This window comes from Myotis myotis, unplaced genomic scaffold (genome assembly GCF_014108235.1).
Source record: "Myotis myotis isolate mMyoMyo1 unplaced genomic scaffold, mMyoMyo1.p scaffold_m19_p_6, whole genome shotgun sequence".
NCBI classification, from domain to species: domain Eukaryota; kingdom Metazoa; phylum Chordata; class Mammalia; order Chiroptera; family Vespertilionidae; genus Myotis; species Myotis myotis.
Window position 1 is genome coordinate 79,350,794 of NW_023416368.1, and position 19,543 is coordinate 79,370,336.

Consider the following 19,543-nt stretch of genomic DNA (forward strand, 5'->3'; position numbering starts at 1 on the left):
CAAAACGTTCCAGCAGTCTGAGCTCAGTGTGGTGCTTGAGTTCCACTCCAATGTGTCAACGGGACGTCACTGAGTAGTTGAAAATTCTAAGTGGTTTGGTGTTTTGGGGTTTGTTTGTTGTTGTTGTTTTTGGCTTTGATCCTTTGCACACAACAGGGGGGTAGATTCTGCCTCCAGGGGATACTGGGTGATGTCTGAGGTTCTCACAACTGTGGGTACTCCTAGCATGCAGTGGGTGGGGGCCAAGGATGCTGCTCAACACCCCACAGTGCCCAGGACAGCACCACATCCAATGCCCCAGCCTGAGTCCACAATGCCAAGGGAGAGACCCCGGTCCTATAGGAATGAGTCTGCAGGAGAGAGTATGGCGTGGAAGGTCAGAAATGTGGGTGCTGGGGGCGACACCTTGGAATAACAATGTTGATGACAACCAGTGGAGCAGATAATTGCACACACAGCACAAGCAATTACCTCATACTGTCACTGCCATAACTGTGAGCGAAGTTTTATTATTTCCCCATTGTACAGGTGGGGGCACAGATGGAGGGAGGCCCAGGGGAAGCTGGAAAGAGCACTAGAGTGGGTTGGGTTTTGATTAGAAACTGGGAGTCACCATGTACTCACTGCACGACCCAGGGCAGGTTTTACAACTGCTCAGCTTTCCGACTGCTTTATTATTATTATTTAATATATTTTTATTGATTTCAGAGAGGAAGGGAGAGGGAGAGAGACAGAAACATCAATGATGAGAGAGAATCATTGATTGGCTGCCTCCTGCAGGCCCCCTACTGGGGATTGAGCCCACAACCCGGGCATGTGCCCTTGACGGGAGTCGAAGGGGGATGCTTCAGTCCGCAGGCTGACGCCCTATCCACTGAGCCAAACCAGCTCGGCTCGACTGCTTTAAAGAAGGGACAGTGATGCCCACTTCAAATGTTTAAGACAGGGAAGCTTCCCCTCACGGGACACTCGCAGCCGGATCACATTCTTCGGTGGAGCAGACCTGGTTTAAGGGCTCGATCAACAACTGTGGTGGCTACCGTGGCATCCAGCACATAGTGCAGGGGTGGGGAAACTTTTTTCTGCCAAGGGCCATGTGGATATTTATAAAAGTATTCGAGGGCCATACAAAATTATCAACTTAAAAATTAGCCTGCTGTAAAAAAAAAAAGAAGAATCTCTTACCCTTTCAACAGCATGGAGGGACCTGGAGAGCATCATGCTAAGTGAAATAAGTCAGTCAGGGAAAGACAAGTATCACATGATCTCACTCATATGTGGAATCTAAGTAACAAAATAAACTGATGAACAAAGTGGATTCAGAGACATGGAAGCATGGAACAGAGAGCGGGATCTCAGAGGGAAGTAGGGAAGGGAGGGTGGGTGGGAGGTAATTAACCAAAGGCTTTGTATGCGTATATGCATAACCCATGGACACAGACAGTAGGGTGCTGAAGGCCTGAGGCAGCAGTGAGCTGGGTCAATGGGGGCCATATGTAATACTTTCAACAATAAAGAATTATTAGCCTGCAGCCCTAGCTCCTTTGGCTTAGTGGATAAGAGCGTCCACCTGCAGACTGAAGGGTCCCAGGTTCAATTCCCGTCAAGGGCATATGTCCAGGTTACAGGCTCAATCCCTATCCCCAGTTGGGAGTGTGCAGGAGCCAGCCAATCAATGGTTCTCTCTCATCAGTGATGTTTTTCTCTCTTCCTCTCCCTTCCTCTCTGAAATCAATAAAAATATATTTTTAAAAAATAGTCTGCTGCCTGACCAGTGTGGCTCAGTGGTTGAACGTTGACCTATGAACCAGGAGGTCACGGTTCAATTCCCAGTCAGGACACATGCTGGAATTGTAGATTCGATTCCCAGTGTGGGGTGTGCAGGAGGCAGCCACTCAATGATTCTCTCTTATCATTGATGTTTCTATCTCTCTCTCCCTCTCCCTTCCTCTCTCTCTAAAATCAATAAAAACATATATATTTTTTAAATGCCCATGATGAGAAGGTCCTCTGGGGGAAGCAGCAGGTGAGAATCCTGCATTGCGGGCTCAGCTGGGGTCGTGGTGGACAGTGCGTGGTGAGAAACTCCGTCTGCTCTGTGTGGTCTAGCGCAGCCATGAGTGGGAGGCACTGTGATGTCATGCTACTGAAAAGAGACAAGATGAGAAGCTAAGGGGACACAGAACTTCATCTATAACGCAGTTTCCTAAATTAACCATATGAGTTTCCTATGGCTGCTGTAACAAGTCACACAAACTTAGTTGCTTCCGACGACACTCATTTATTTCTGACAGTTCTGGGGCTCAGGAGTCTGACCTGGCTTCAATCAACTAAACCCAGGTGTGGGCAGAGCTGGTCCTTCCGAAGGCTCCGGGGAGAATTGTTTCTGGCCTTTCCCAGCTTCTAGAGGCGCCACATCCCTGGCTCATGGCCCTTCCTCCATCCTCACAGCCAGCAGCACAGCCTCTTCCATCTCTGTGACCCTCCTGCCTCCTCCTATAAGGACCCTGTGATGAACCTGGCCCCCCGAGTAATCCACAATCACCCCCATCTCAGGGTCCTTGACTTAATACCCTGTGCATGCTCCTCTGCCACGTGAGGTAACATGTCCACAGGTCCCGGGGCCAGGATAGCGACATCTTTAGGGCCATCACTCTCTACCACAGCTTGCTTCTTTCTGTCTTTTCACTCACCCATGCTTTTATATGAATAAAAAAGTCAATTTTTCTGCACATGGATCCATTCTGTGTGGTCTTCTCACTGCCCTTGACCAGGAGCCTCTTTTACAGAAAACACAAACCCACCAACCAAAACCGCAGAGCAGCGGTGGCGGGGGTGCAGCAGGTTCAGGCTTCAGTCATTGAAAAACAGTGTTCATGAGAGTAGGTGGGGGGTAGGGAAAGGTGGAGACATGGCTAGTCTGAGAGAAGGCAAGTGGAATTGTCAGAGCAGAGAGCATTCTAGGTGAGGGGGACAGAAACAGACCCCGGGGCAGGAGGGCGAAAAATCAACTGTGCCCAGAGAAAGCTGCCGGGCGCACAGCTGCGCAGGGACACTGCTGCTCGGAGGCTCTGGGTTAGCAATGAGGGTGGATGTGGGGAGCTGATGAATGGACTCAGCCAGGGGAACTCAATTCCTTCCACAGCCCCCAGGGCTGCACTGCGAAAGCAGCAAATGGACAAAAATCCCAGCAGGCACAGAAGCACAGTCTATGGGTTTAAAAATAGATGATGGCCGAAACCGGTTTGGCTCAGTGGATGGAGCGTCAGCCTGCGGACTGAGGGGTCCCAGGTTCGATTCCGGTCAAGGGCATGTGCCTGGGTTGCGGGCACATCCCCAGTGGGAGATGTGCAGGAGGCGGCTGATCGATGTTTCTCTCCCATCGATGTTTCTAACTCTCTATCTCTCTCTCCCTTCCTCTCTGTAAAAAAATCAATAAAATATATTTTAAAAAAAAATAGATGATGGGCCCATAATCCCCATGCAAATCTGAAAACATCCACATAAAAACCTGTGCACACATTTCCACGGCAGCAGGACTCACAAAAGCCAAAAGGTGGCAACAACCAGTGTGCATCAGTGAGTGGACAAAGACAATGTGATACATTCATACAACGGAATATTATTCTGCTGTAAAACATGACCGTGGAGGGACCTGGAAAACACAATGCTCAGTGAGAGAAGCCAGACACAAAAGGATATAGTGTGTGATTCCATTTTTGTGAAATGTCCAGCACAGACAAGTCCACAGGGACAAGAGGTAAGTTTGTGGTTGTTGGGAGGTATGGAGGGGAGTGGGAAGTGACTGCTGATGGAAACAGGGTGTCTTTTTAGGGTGATGAAAACATCCAAAAATTGTGGCAATGGTTGCACATAGCTGTAAATATACCAGAAACCTATGAATGGTTCACTTTAAATGGGTGAATTATATGGTATGTGACTGATATTTCCATCAAACTATTTTGTTTTGTTTTTTTTAGTTGATTCTATTTGAGAGCTTTACTCTTTTTTTTCCTTATATATATTTTTATTTTAGAGAGGGAGAGGGAGAGAGAGACACATCAATGATGAGAGAGAATCATTGACTGGCTGCCTCCTGCACACCTCCTATTGGGGGTCAAGCCCACAACCCAGGCCTGTTCCCTTGACCAGAATTGGACCTGGGACCCTTCAGTCCGAGGGCCGACACTCTATCCATTGAGCCAAACCAGCTGGGACTACAATGGGGACTTTAATGTTATGTGTAATTTACCACAAAACAGAACTAAGTGGAGAGAGCAGAAGTGGACACAGGAGGTGAGTAGTGAGTTCACGTTGCCCTGAGCATAGAGATTGGGGGGTGGAGGGGGAAGTAAATGAGACAATGTCTGGCGTGTGATCCACTGACTACCAGGACCCCAGCCCTGGGGAGTGGGCAACATGGCAGGAGACAGTCCCATACACCCAGCATCTGGCAACATCCTTTCATTGTTTGCTGAGTGAAAGGAGGCCACGGAGGAACAGCCTCATGCAACAAAGGGTCCCATTCAGTGTACCAACGCGGCCAGGGGAACTGCTGCCCCTCTCCAGGGAGATGACCCCTGGCTGCCCAGTTTCACTTTTTTTTTTTTTTAAATATATTTTATTGATTTTTTGCAGAGAGGAAGGGAGAGGGATAGAGAGTTAGAAACATCGATGAGAGAGAAACATCGATCAGCTGCCTCCTGCACACCCCCTACTGGGGATGTGCCTGCAACTAAGGTGCATGCCCTTGACCGGAATCGAACCTGGGACCCTTCAGTCTGCAGGCCGACGCTTTATCCACTGAGCCAAACCAGTCAGGGCCAGTTTCACTTTTAAAGGACACACCAAATACCTGCCCACAATACAGCCTGCTTTCCAGCAACCCTCTCTGCTTGCGCCAGAGAACCAGGATGTCACTGAGGGAGGTAGCAGACCAGGAGAGAGGGCAGGGGCACCCACCCCTGCTGCCACGTGGTTTCCAGGCCTTGGGCCACCTGAGTCACAACCATATCCCTGGATATGAAGCTCTTCCTTTATTAACACATGGTACCTATGCAATGCTGTGCTAACACACTCAGGTCCAGTTTATTTCCGTCACCAGAGGTGGGATTATCCAAGCTCCCCCCCCCCCCCGCCACACACATACACACACACACACACACACACACACACACACTTCAGTGGATGTGGCAGAGGGAGGACCCATGTGTCTCAGATTAGATGAAGCTGCTTCTCCCAACCCTGCAGTGTCTGTGGCCACATATATAAAATGATGAGTTTCCAACTCCCCAAACACTGCCTGGGCCAGGAGGGGAAGGCCATCCTCAGGGTGATGTCATCTGGATATCAGGACCCCTGATAGGCTGTGATGAGAAGAGCACCTCACCTCTGTGTTCCCCAAAACCTACGACTAGGGTCTTATCATGAGAAAAGGCCAAATAAACCCAGATCAAGGGACATTCTGCAAGACTCCTGACCTGTCCTCATGATTGTCCAGCACGAGAGGAATGTCGGAGAGTGCCACAGCCCAGAGGGACTAAGGAGCCACGATGACTAAAGGCACATGGGGTCCTGGATGGAGTCCTGGGCCAACAAAGGGACAGTAGGGGAAACTAGTAAAATCTGAATAAAGCACAGACTGTAGTTGGTAGTAATGGGCCATGTTAATATATTAGCATGGCAAAGGCGCCCCGGGAAGGACTGAGATGCTAAGATGGGGGGAGCTGGGAGGGTATACGGGAACTCTGTGCTGCCTCTGCAACTTCTCTGTGCAGATCAAGTTAGTCCAAAAGTAAAAAGCTAATTAATACAATAAAAGACAGGTCTAGGAACTCAGTCCACACCTTTCTCGGGGACGCTCACGTGGGGTGCTGTGCGGCATTACACAGCGGAGTGATGGGTACAGATGTAATCTTATCCTGGGGAGAGGGAAGAGGGGACACTGCCCACAGTGGAAACAAGAGGCAGAACCAAGACTGGAATCTGAGGTTCCAGAACCTGGGTCCTGGTCCTTCTGTGCTCCCAAACACATGCACAGCTCTGAAGCTGTGGGCACCATGGACACACTTTGGTTTTCTTTACACACCCCTGCGAGACTCCTAGAACCCTTCAGTGACGGAGAGAGAGAGGGTGGGAGGTAGGCAGGAGATAGATATGAAGAGAGATAGGGAGAGAGAACTAGACTGACAGAGGAGGAAGGGAAAGAGAGGAGCCAAACTATTTTTAAACAATAAAAAAATGCCCGGCCCATCCACAAACCCCAACCAGCCCCATTTCCTCCCATCACCTCCGGCTATCTATCGACCATCCAAAGTTCAAGTCAAAAGCAACTCTACATTTCATTAAGTAACAATTCGAAGGAAAAAAAAATCTTCCATTTCTTGCCCTGCTGCAAATATTTAAAACTCAGTCCACAGGAAGCCTAGTGAGCTGTCAGTTCTCACTAAAGAGAAAGGCGTTTCGCCAGACCAGTGAGGCTCAGTGGTTGAGCATCAGCCCTTGCACCAAGAGGTCACCGGTTCAATTCCCGGTCAGGGCACATGCCTGGGTTGCGGGCTCGATACCCAGTAGGGGACATGCAAGAGGCAGCTGATCAATGTCAATGTTTCTATCTCTCTCTGTCTACCATTTTTTATTGTTTAAAAATAGTTTGGCTCCTCTCTCTCTCCCTCCCTCCTTTGTCTATCCGTTTCCGAGAGAGAGAGAGAGAGAGAGAGAGAGAGAGAGAGAGAGAGAGAGAGAGAGAGAGAGGCAATTCGAAGCTCAGCAAGTGTTGAACAAGACGCTCCTGGGCTCCAGGTCAAAGGAAAAGCTTGTCTTCACTATCACAGTCTTCGGCCGGTTTTCAAACCTCACTCAGGGATGGACGGTCTACCTGCAAACTGTGCCTTGAACACCTGAAAAAACACCTTTACTTGACCTCAAGGTTGTTTGTGTAAATATGCGTTTGGGTGGCTGGTGCTTTACTGAGTTACTAGTTTGTTTTTGAGTTTATGGTATAAAAGCTATAAGCACAAGGCACTTACTGGTATACAGTTTTATGTTTGTATGTCTTTAAGTAACATTATAATAGGCATAATTGACATTTTAAAAAGCGATCTAAAAAAAAATAAATAAAAAATAAAAATAAAAAAATAAAAAGCGATCTATTTTTGAACTGAGATGCCACAGTTCATCAAATATCAGAACTCTTTTTTTAAAAATCTTCACCGGAGGACAAGCTTTTACTGATCTGAGAGAGAGAGGAAGGGAGAGGGAGAGAGGGAAATATCATTGTGAGAATGAAACACGGAAGCCGCTGGGCCTCAGTATGCGGGATCAGAGGCATCGACAGGCGTTTTCTCAAGAGAGCCAGAGTCAATATTTTCAGCTTTTAGAAGCACTTGGTCTCGTATGTGGTAGCATGAAAGCCACCATAGGCAACATGTGAACAAATGCACCTGGCTTCGTGCCAATAAAACTTTATTTCTGGAAACTGAAAGAACTCTATATAATCTCTATATAATATAATCTCTATTCATATAATCCTTTTGATTATTTTTTAACCATTTAAAAATGTAAAAACCACCTCAGTCCAGGGACCATATAAAAGTAAATAATGAGCCCTGGCCGGTGTGGGTCAGTTGGCTGGATGTCATCCAGAACACCAGGCTGCTACTGGTTCGATTCCCGGTCAGGGCACATGCCCGGGTTTCGGGCTTGATCCCAGGTAGAGGGCATGCAGGAGGAGGCTGATCCATGTTGTACTCTCATATCAATGTTTCTATCTCTCTGTCCCTCTCCCTTCCTCTCTCTCTAAAAATCAATAAACCATTTAAAAATAATAAAAAATGTTTTTAAATGATGAGCTGAATTTGCCACATGGGCCATGCCGCCCCTGAACTGGACAACCTCGGGGACCCTCTGGAACTGACTTTCTAAGATGCTCTGATTCTCAATCTACACTTTAACCAGCAGACACTTCCTAGCTCTATATAACCCCAAGGTGTCCAAATGCTAAACTGTATCACTATGCCTCCAGAGGCTTTATTTTTCTCCTCAAATTTCCCCTATTCGCTGCCTAGACCTGCCGTGCCCAGCATGGCCGCCACTAGCCACATGTGGAATTGAGCATGTGGAATGCATCTCATTCTGAGAAGTAAAAATCTGTGAGTTGCCAAATACACACCAGTTTCCAAAGGCTTCATACGAAAGAAAGTAAAGAAAGTCATTTACACCTTCTTTACATTGATGACATGTTGCAATGATAATATTCTGGATATACTGGGTTATGTCAAATGTATCATTAAAATTAGTCTCGCCTGCTTTGTTTTCCCGGAATGAGGCTAGTCGAACATTTAAAATGATGTTTGAGGCTTGAATCCTGTTTCTATTGGAAAGCACTCTTTTTTAGAGAGGAGAAGAGGGAAGAATAATTCATATAAAACTCAATAGCATGCAGAGCTACAACTTCCCAACAGGCACTCAAGGTGACTATGCTGTTCTCATTGCTTTGCCCATAAAAACAAAATAAGGGGGAGGAAGGGATGAACAGGTGGAGCACAGATGATGTGAAGGGGGATGAAACTATTCTGTATGACACTATAATGATGGATATGTGTCATTATACATTTGTCAAAACCCATAGAATGTACAACACAGAGAGTGAACCCTGATATCAATTATGATGTTGAGTAATGATGTGTTAATGCAGGTTCACCAACTGTAACAAAAGTCCGCTCTGGTGGGGACTGCTGATAAAGGGAGAGGGTGTGCAAATGTGAGGGCAGGAGATAAGTAGGAAATCTCTGTACCTCTGTTCAATTTTGCTGTGAACCTAAAACTGCTCTAAAAATAAAGTCTATTTTTAAAACCAAACATATTTTTTTATTTTAATGCAATCATAAATTCTCATTAGAAAAAGTTCACCCAGTGGCTCACAATCTGGGGTGGTTCTGTCTCCAGGGGACAGTGATGTCTCGGGACATCTCTGGTTTTGACAACTTGGGGGTGTTCCTGGTATCAAGAGGGTGGGGGCCAGGGATGCTGCTCAGTATCCCACAGTATTCAGAGTGGCCCCCCCAAAGACATTATCTACCCGTTTCTCCAGTGCCATGGGGGAAGAGGGGAGACCTGATTTAGTCAAACCCCCATCTTACCTAATAATAGACAAACATGTAAATTGACCGTCCCGCTGCTATGCTCACCAGCCAATCGGGAGAGTATGCAAATTAGCCCAACAAAGATGGCGGTTGATTTGCATACGTAGACGCGGAGTGAAGACTGAAGGCTCCGGCTAGAGCAGCAAAGACTGAAGGCTCCGGCCAGAGCAAAGGTCTGGGTCCCGGGTGCCGGAGGAAAACCGGTGCCAGCAGCCAGGGGAAGGGAAGGCCTATTGCACGAATCTCTTCATGCAACGGGCCTCTAGTCTATATATATAAAAGCCTAAGCGACCTTTACAACCAGTGGACCACTCGACCCATCATTATGACAACACACTGACCACCAGGGGGCAGACGCTCAATGCAGGAGCTGCCCCCTGGTGGTCAGTACGCTCCCACAGCCAACCTCTTGTGGCTGGCCAACCTCCCGCGGTCCCTCCCCCCCACACACACTTTCTGTGAGATGATGAGAATTTTTATTTTTCTGGTGTGGAGAAAGGGGGGATGGAGGAAAAGGAAGAAGAACATTTGGCAACTAGGACCACATGGCACGGGAAAATCTGAATTTCACCCTGCAGGTAACTGCTTTCTGGGCAGTGCATTGTACCCCCCCCCCCCACCCCAAAAACGATATGCCTGTATCCTAACCCTGGTACCTGGGAATGGGATCTTGTTTGGAAGTGGGGTCTTTGCAGATGTAGTCAAGTTAGGGTGAGGTCATACTGAAGTAGGGTTGTCCTTATAGAAGAGGAAGATTTGGATACACTTTTCAACTTGGCCTCAGCTTTTGGGAAGAATTCTGCTAAGGTGGTTGATCATTCAATCCTCCATCTTTCATATCTGACCACTCTCATATCTAATTGGGGTCCACACCCCCTCCCCTCCCCCAGGTGATGTTGGATCACTCTGCCTGCAGCAGGAATCCTGTTAGCTGGTGCAGCCAGAATCCCCCTGAGGTTTCTCCTTAGTGATTTTCCACCCACTGACACCACTGCTACTTGGCTGTAAGTCCCCACTGGTCCACACTGTACTCAAAGTTGAGCCCAGGTCTACACTGAGTTTTCTTTTCCCCACTGCAGGAACTCCTGAATAAATCTGTTTCTACCTGATTTATTCAGGTAGACAACTACCTAACTCTGGCTCTCTCTGACAGACACACAGGGAGCACAGGGAGAGGCCATGTGATGACAGAGGCAGAGACTGGAGAGATGAGATGCGGCTGCAAGCCCAGGAATGCTGTAAACCTCCAGAAGCTGGAAGACGCAGGCAAGACCCTCCCCTGGAGCCTCCAGGGGGAGCCTGGCCCTTTGACACCTTGATCTCGGACTTCTGGGTCCCAGAACTGGGAGGGACTAGACTTCTGTTGCTCAAGCCGCCCAGTCTGTGGTGCTTTGTAACAGGGACCCCAGAAAGTCACTCAGGCACAGAGAAGGCGGGTGGCATCGGTCTTCTTCACTGACCTCCCGTCACAGCCTGTCTCTCCAGCACAATGTCTGCACGGACATCGCCATTTAACTTGGCTGGGTTCACCTCCCATCTTTGGTTCCTCCTGACTTTGTGTGTCCATCAAATTGGGCTGTTTCTTAAGGGGACAGGGGCAGGGGTCATGGCTTTGACAATAAAGGACGAATGATCTGACCAGTAGTAACTGTCAGGAAACAGAGCTGGAGGGCACCCCCAGATTCCCCTGGCCTCTGGCCCGGGTCCCTCCTCGTGTTAGCACAGAAACAGCAGGAGACCCACACATGTGCACACACGCAAGCCCACAGCAACGACAGCACACTCTCAACTAACTGACAGACACCAAAGATGAATTGTCTCTATTTTATCATCTCCAAAGAGTTGACTTTCAGAAATTCCAAAAAAGGAAGCAATTTCTGCAAATCAGTTCATCTTGCTCGGCACCACATCCTGGCATCAGGTGGGAGGGGGCTGGGGACGCTGCTCAACACTCCACAGTTCCCTGGATTGCCTCAGGGTATGACCAAGCCCCAAGGTCTACAATATCCAGGGGTAGACCCTGCAAGAGATGACATGGAAAGACCCAGCCCCACCTTGGTGCCCCCCACCCGCCTGTCCTCTGGCTAATCTGTCAGTGCAAAGCTTCTCTCTGGTCTCTTGACCTAACATCTGTCCTATGCACAGGTGTTATTCTCACCTCTCTGCCCCCTGAAAAACTTATCGTCACCATCTGTACCTGTGGAGCTCATGGATTTATAGGCCTGGGATCCCATCTCCATCACCCCAGGGACCCCAACTCAAGAAAGCTGGGCCAGGAACAGAATGGCCCTGGGTCCCCTGTCTCCATACCTCCCCTTGTGTGCACACAAGCGTTGTATTCACATGGTGCTCCTGGCGCCTGGCACACGTTCTGATGCTTAAAATAGGCACACAACCAGCCTTTGTTGGGGAGAGGAAGGAAGGAAGGAAGGTTTCAGACAAAGGAGACAACACCCCAGCCAACCAGAAACCCTGGGTATGCGGTGGGGTGGGCTGGAGCGGTGTGGGGGGAGGGGGGGGGAGAGTGGCAGGGAACAGTTCTTGGAGTCAAAGTAAAGGTCTTCAGGAAAGGTACAGGGTGGCCGACGCCCACGGTGCCAGGAAGGCTGTGTCTGTGTGACAGATTTTTTTTTTTTTACTGTCTCCCCCCCCCCACCCATACCAAAAAAACAAAACAAAAAACTAGTTAAGAACTATAAAAAGTTAGGCAAAGGCAAGAGTAAAATACACAAAAAATTATTAGTTAGAAGATTAGCATCGATCCACAACCAGAGAAAACTACATGATCGAACATTTGTAACACGAGAAAACCAGGGCAGAGCTTGAACACCGTCCCCACGATCACAGATGATACAGCTGAGTCTCCCACATCTGGGGAATCACAGGGGCCAGCACTTCGCGAGTGCAACGGATACGCCTCTCCCCGGGAAAATCGCCTTCGCGATCATGGAATCTCCCTTGTCAGGTAAGTATGTGAGGGATTTTTATTTTGCCGGGTGGGTGATGAGTTGATGAAAGTGTCAGGGAAATGACAAACCAATCTGTGTCAGAGAGTGGATCCTGGTCACATGGGGTTGACCCAGCAGAAGGGGGAAGACTAGAAGCTGGCCCAGCAGCCGGGATGCTCTAAGCAAGAGAGTGAAGTTAACTCAGGGAAAGAAAGGCAGAAGAGAAAGGTAAGATCCAGAGGGCTGACACCAGACAACACCCCAAGCTTCGGTTTAGAGGGCTGTTGCCTGCCCAGGAAAAAAAAAAAAAAGCCATTTATATAGCAGCATGATTCTTCAATGCTAAAGGTGGGAGCAGAGCAACCCAGATGTCCATCCGGGATGAATGGATAAACACAATGTGTCCATCTACATGAAAAGGAGTGAGGCCCTGGCACTCGCTACAATGTGGATGAGCCTTGAACACATGATGCTCAGGCACAAAAGGCCACAGAGTATGTGATTCCATTCATTTAAAATGTCCAGAACAGGCAAATCCAGAGACAGAAAGTGAGTTAGTGGTGGTCAGGGGCTGGGGAGAAGATGGGGGTTGGGGGGTTGTGATTGCTGATGGGGACAGGGGAACTCATTGGGGGGACGGAATGTTCTAAAATGCACTTAAGGGAGCCCTGGCCAGTGTGGCTCAGTTTGTTGAGCATCATCCCATGCACCAAAAGGTCACTGGTTTGATTCCAGTCAGGGCATCTAGGTTGCTGGCTCATCCATCCCCAGTAGGGGGCATGCAGGAGGCAGCCAATGGATGTTTTTCTCTCTCCCTTCCTCTCTCTCTAAAACTCAATAAAAACACATTAAAAAAAAAATAACATAGGTACCATTTAAAAATAAAATAAAATGGGTTTAGGAGGATGGTTGCATAACTTGATAACCTTACCAAAAAAATTAAACCATGTGCTTAAAATGACTGAGTTTTATGATATGGAAATTGCACCTCAATTTAAAAAAAAAAAAAAGTAAAAAACAATGACTTTCCCTTTTGTAAGGTATTCAAGGAGAACTAGTAGCCGTTTCTGGAAGAGTCTTAGCGCAATGCCTCCTGCCCACCCGTTGGCAGGACAAAATTCGTTGAGAGAATTTAGCTAATCAACGCCCTGCAGAGTGGTCAAGGAGGAGAAAGATGAAGTGACCGCCTGGGACAGGTCACTGCATCTTTGAGCTCCCCATCAGGTCCCCAAGTCTCCTGGGTGACATGAACACTTTTCTCTAGACCCTGAAGAGAAGGAGGCCACGCCAAAGGGCAGCACAAGATAGAAGGGGAGAAAATCAAGGTCCAGAACTATCAAAAGGAACAGTGGAACCAGAGGGAAGCTCCCCAACATCAGCAGGGACCTGGGATTGCAGGAGCCAGCCCTTAGAGGACACAGGGGGCCCAGGCCGAGCCCTTAAAGGACCCAACGAGGGGGTGAGTAGGAAACAAAGCTTCAATAGCTGCTGTTGTCAGTTCAGACACAAAGGAAGGGGGAGAATAAGTGTATCAACATCCAGCAATCACACAACAGTCCTGGGCACCTGCCTCCCTAAAAAGTCCCAGAAAATTCCAAAGTCTTGGAGGCCAGGCCCACCGACCCTTTTGTAAGAAATGATGTAAGAAATTACAACAGAGTTTCAAGAATACGAATGATCTAGTAAATACAGTTTCAAAGACGATTATTTGTTTACAGGTGCAAATGAAGAAACCTGTGGTGACAGCTTGAACGGAAGCAGTTTTTCACACTACTACTTGGTGGACCAAAACGGAAATGCCTCCGTTCAGTAAACACGGAGCTGAACTGTCTGTGTGTCAGGATGCTTCCCATTCGGTTGTCTTTCCCTCCAAACACTAGGGCCCAGGATTTACAAACTGAGCACAAACCAATGGTGTCAGTCACAGGATCTTTCCCACTGAAGACCAAGAATTACCTGAAGAACTCACGCTTCATGCTCCCGGTCAAAACCAAGGAAACAAACTGCACACTTGGGCATCTTTCAATGACAGGAATAGATGACTTAATCCCAGATTCAAAATCAGTCTAAGTGGTCAAAGGCCGCACAAAAGGCCCACCTAGAAAGAGGTCAGTGTTTCTAAAATTCTCTAAAAGCGGTGTGATTTATTTTCCCTCTTAAAATGAGAGCACTGGATGGTTTAGAAACAACCCCCAAATCTGGGCTGAACTTCCTAAGAATCAAAGGTAAGAGTGTGGTTTTTAAAGGAAAAACAACTTAGTTTTATTTATAACAGGGGTCTCACCTGGGGCAACGCTACTCCCAGGGGACACTGAGTGCCATCTGGGGACATCTGGGGTTGTCATGACTAGGGGTGATCCTGGCACCGAGTGGGTGGGGGTCAGGGATGCTGCTCGGCACCCCGCAGTACCCAGGACCGCCCCAAAGGCAGCTGAGCCTGTGGAAGGAGCCGGGTCAATCAGGGTAGATAATCGTGGCCCAGTGGTGGCTCCTGTGGGGGACACCTAGGTGGGAATGTCCCATGCAGCCCTCTCTTAAGTAGACATGCTTGTTCCTTAACAAACCTTCAGAATCTCCTGGCATCGGATTCAAACAAATTCTTCTTTTTCTGTTGTTTGGCCCCCTTCACTTTTAACAATAGGGACTTTTTCTTTCCTTTTCCTTTTAGCAGATTTTTGTGTGAAAGCACAAGCAGTGATTCTTGTGTGCACCCCCAAGGCTGAAGGCCTGGAGTCAAGCTCTGATTCCTTCCCTCCCTCCCTGACAACCCAGTTATTCTATCCACCCACCTTGCTCCCCTCCCCGCCAAATACCTTAATTTAGAACATTATTATCAATGCTGCACGTAGCCTCGCCATGTGCCAGGAGTGAGCTAGGTGCATGCATTCTCTCATTTGACTTTGACTTCCCCAGTGGTCCTAGGAGGTGCCTGCTACTGTTTTGTTAGTCCTGCCTTACGGAGGAGTAAACGAGAACTCCCAGAGGCCACTGGGCCAAGCAGAGTCTGATACACTGTTAATCTTGGGGAGACCTGGCATCTGAGAATCAAGTTTGTGAACCTGGCCTTTGCCTGGCTGGCACCTAGCAGGAGTGCGAGCCCTCTCTTCCCTGCTGCTCATCAAGCCTGTCTTCTCCCACCCACCTGCCACCCCCAGCCACCCCCGTTACCCAGGAATAATAAAGTGCCAAAGTGCTGCCCACGCCCCTCAGTATCACTGTCCCCAAAACTCCCACTTCGGTTCTTCGCTCCTGAGCCCAAAAATTCCTGAAAAATTCAGTCACCGACACCAGCCCTTTTCTGCTTCCCAAGACGCTCTCCTATGCACCCTCCATCCCAGACACAGGCCTGCAAAGTATGTTGAACTCCTGCAGCTCACCCTCCCTTCTACACCACATGATTAGCGCCCCCCCAGAAAAGCGGGGACCAATCCCTTCCACAGTCCTTATAACTGAGTTCCAACGAAGACCCCCCAATTTCCTCCTCATTAGTCAACTCCCCACAAAACACCTGCCAGCCCTCTATCCCACCATCACTCTCATCACCCCCTGCACCCCGAACTCCACATCCCCCCGACCCCTCTAAAAGGGGCTGACTCCACCTCCACCCCGCAGCCCTCCCCTAATTCTGCCCTCTGGCCCCCTCTCAGCTCACCCAAACCCCATATTCCTCAATCTCCCTTCCCGGACAACTTGCCCCCCCCAATCCCACCCCAGCTCACTACTCACCTAACCTCCACTTCAACTAAACTCCCGGCCCCTCCTCCAATAACCTTTACCTTCGACCCGAACCCTACCCCTCCCCGGCTAACCGCGACCCCAACCTCACCCCCAATGCCCTCCCCAGCCAACCTCGACCCCAACCTCACCCCCAGTGCCCTCCCCAGCCAACCTCGACCCCAACCTCACCCCCAGTGCCCTCCCCAGCCAACCTCGACCCCAACCTCACCCCCAGTGCCCTCCCCAGCCAACCTCGACCCCAACCTCACCCCCAGTGCCCTCCCCAGCCAACCTCGACCCCAACCTCACCCCCAGTGCCCTCCCCAGCCAACCTCGACCCCAACCTCACCCCCAGTGCCCTCCCCAGCCAACCTCGACCCCAACCTCACCCCCAGTACCCTCCCCAGCCAACCTCGACCTCAACTTCAGTCACCTCCTCAGCGGACCTCGACCCCCCAGTCCTAGCCCAGACCCCCAACTCCAGCCCCGCAGCACCCTCCTCAGCAGACACCGACCCCCAGCGCGTAGCCAATGGAGCCCTCTCTGCGCCCACCCCCCGGGCTGCCCGAGCCGACCCTCCGCCCCGACCGCCCCCCAGCGGCAGAGAGGAGGGCGGCGGACCTCGTCCGGGACAACGACCGCGCGCGCCCTTACCTGTACTCCGGCCGCCGCGGCCGACTCAGCCCCGCTGCGCAGCCGAACCCGCCGCCCGGAGCGCCAGCGCTCGCTCCCCTCTGGGGGCGGGGCCAGCGCGCGGGGGGCGAGCACTGAGGCCATCGCAGCCAATCGTGGGCCGCGGCGGCGGGAGCCCGGCCTAGGGCGAGGCGCAGGGCGAGCCGCGCAGTAGGCTGCGCGCAGGAGAGGGGGCGGGGCTCCGGGCGTGAGCCGGCCTGGAGGCGGAACGCTGAATGGCACCGTTGCTGGCCACCCGAGAGGGGGTACCGCGCGGGGGGGCGGGGCTATGCTAATAAGCAAATAGAACACTGTGTGGAACTCCGGGGCCGGGCGACACGCGGGTTTCCAGAGGCGACTTGGTGACGCCAAGGAGGCGTGATGCGTTTCGCCAGTTCGAATCCCGAGTGGGGGCTCGAGTTCGAATTCCAAATCCTAGATGTTGGGCCTCGCTTGCGGAGCGGGAAGAATGTCTCCTCTTGATCAGTCGCGCGACCTACAAGACGCTAATGATAAATGCTCCCTTTTGTTGTACCCTCTGCATAAGGCTAGGGGAGAAATGATAAAATCCCCATTTTACAGAGGTGGAGATTGAGTCTCAGGTTAAACCCAAGTTCATTCGCCCAAGCCTGCCTCATAATTCCCAGGGTTTCTCAATTTCCTAACCCCTCAGCCTCCTCCCATATGGAATGATCCAGAATCCTGCAGGACCTGGACCCCTGGGATGTGCATTTTTAACACGTTCCCCTGGTGATGTTGGAAAACATTTAATGTCTCCAAAAGCATCCAGAGGTCATGAGGGGAGAGTTTTTTACATAGGAGGATGCAGCCACCATATTCTGGGCTTGAGAAACTTTGTGTAACACTGCGGTTCTGTGATCTGAGAGCTCCTGGCCTCCCGGCTGGGTGCCCCAGGGCTCCTATCATCCCTGTAGGAACCTCCCTGCTCATCCCCTGCAGCGCACAGAGAGAACCAGGTGTCTGGGGTGCCATCTCACTCCCCAGCCTACTTATCATCAGAGGAATTACTGTCTGAACTAGAGTTACAAACTAGTGGCTCCCCAGGCTTACTGTCTGAACAGGGTCTCAAGCTCACATGGTCCCTGGGTGAGATGTGGTTCAAACAGCCTTTAAAAATTCTAAAATTCATTGCCAACATTTAAAAATCAGGCAATTTCTTTTGATGTTGTAAACGTACTTTCTAAAAGATGAATTGTTTAAATGCTATGGCAACCTGACTTGTAAAAAAAGAAAAAACCTGAAAAAAAAGTAGAATCATTAAATTGTGTCCCTCTGTTACAAAAAAAAAATTAAAATCAGGCAATTCACAAAAATAAATCCAGATTTCCAGGTGCTCTTGAAAAATCAGAAGGTCTGGTGATTCTTGCAGCAGTTAGGTGCAGGAGCTGGATGGAGCAGCTGCACAGCTTCAGGCAGGGCCAGGACTGGAGTGAGGCAAAAGAAGCATTTTCTCAAATCCCTCGCCATCAAGATAAATACTATGTTAATGATATCTTTTTAAATTTCAAATTAAATGCTGAAATAATCCAGGATGAACAAAAATACTGTACCAAATTTTTCAAGAAAGACAAAATATGCTTCTGCACTTGTGCAAACCATCGTCCTTGCCTTTCCTTAGCCCGGGCCCTGTCAGATCCTATCCTTATCTAAAAGATTAATGCACTGTTCACCACGGCTTCCTTTGCATTAAATAGTGCAGTAAGGCTGGCCAGTGTGGGCTCAGTGGTTGAGTGTCGGCCCATGAATCAAGTGGTCACTGGTTCAGGGAATGTGCCTGGTTGTGGGCTCAGTTTCCAGTGGGGGGCGTGCCGGAGGCAGCCAATCAATGATTCTCTCTCATCATTGGTGTTTCTATCTCTCTATTTCTCTCCCTTCCTCTCTGAAATCAATAAAAACAGATTTTAAAAAAATATATGTTTCTTGATGGCTGAGATTTTTGGCAAATCCCCCTCCCCCTTAAATTTTGCACCCATGTTGAGTGTCTTGCACTCCTCACCTAGTCCTGGCCCTGCTTATAAGTTTGTAAACTGCTCTGAGCCATTTAGCAAATGGAAAAACCAAAGCCCCGTAGGCTCCTCTCCAGGTAAGATGGGGCTCTTAGTGCCTGCCTGTTCCCCTCAACTGATTGAAATAAGTGTGGTGTCATCAGGGCTTGTGTGGTCTCCTGTGGGGACCACAATGTTCCCATGACATCCCAGTGTCCTTGTCATAAAAGCCCGGACTCTTCCCATAGCCCACTGGGCCCTGTTTGACCCTGCTTACCTCTCTGATCTCCTTGGCTACCACCCTTCCGTCACTCCTCTCCTGTCACTCTGGCCTTCATTGGTTCCTGCCTCAGGGCCTTTGCACATGCTGTTCTCCCAGCCTGGTGCTCTATCCCAGATCATCCTCTTCGGGCTGCCCTCTACTTCGTCTTCATGTGTCATCTCAATGTCACCTCCTGAGTCAGCTTAGCCTCCTAACCACCTGGACTCCTGTCCCCATGTCACTTTTGTATCCAGGTTTCCCTTCTTCACAGCACGTATCTGAAATGACCCGATTCAGCTCTTTGGAGTGTGTATGGGGGATGTCCTCTCCCCCAGTAGGTTATAAGCTCTGAGAGGGCAGGGACCCTGGGGTTTGAGTCGATCATTGCTTTGTGTCCAACATCCAGGAAAGAGCCAGGCACATAGTGGGTGCCTATTACATACTGGATGAGTGAATGAATGAACGAACAAATGAATGGATGGTGTCTCAGTTCTTCCTCCCAGTCTGTCCCTAAATAGACTTTATCTCTTCCTGCTGAGACACCTGCCTGGCCTAATCTGAATGGGTGTGAAGGAGGCTGGAGTAGCAGATGAGAAGTCACATGTGGCAGGTGGAGGGGTGGGGAGGGGGAAGGCAGTCCCTCCCTGCTCAGTCCTCCTTCCCCGGCATCTGTGAGTACCCCTACTCACCCGCTCTGTGAGCCCTGCCGGGGAATTACCCACGTTCACAGATAGTCCAGGGAAGGTGTCCCAGGTAACATGTGCAGAGGAGCCTGGGCCGGAGCTACACAGGGCC

The 19,543-nt window shown here is 49.7% G+C and overlaps 1 protein-coding gene and 1 non-coding gene across 2 annotated transcripts in view; both read right to left on the minus strand.

Moving 5' to 3' along the window:
• The window catches only part of GNG7 (G protein subunit gamma 7), a 129,108-nt gene extending 112,543 nt beyond the window's left edge, over window positions 1-16,565 (minus strand). Inside the window, exon 1 of the mRNA XM_036314227.1 lies at window positions 16,463-16,565. The gene's annotated coding sequence lies outside the window, so the exon portion shown is untranslated. The remainder of the gene's footprint in view (window positions 1-16,462) is intronic.
• Window positions 11,954-12,116, minus strand: LOC118659493. The gene has a single exon (XR_004968604.1). It is a non-coding gene; the product is annotated as a U1 spliceosomal RNA (small nuclear RNA).
• Window positions 16,566-19,543: the final 2,978 nt, after the last annotated feature.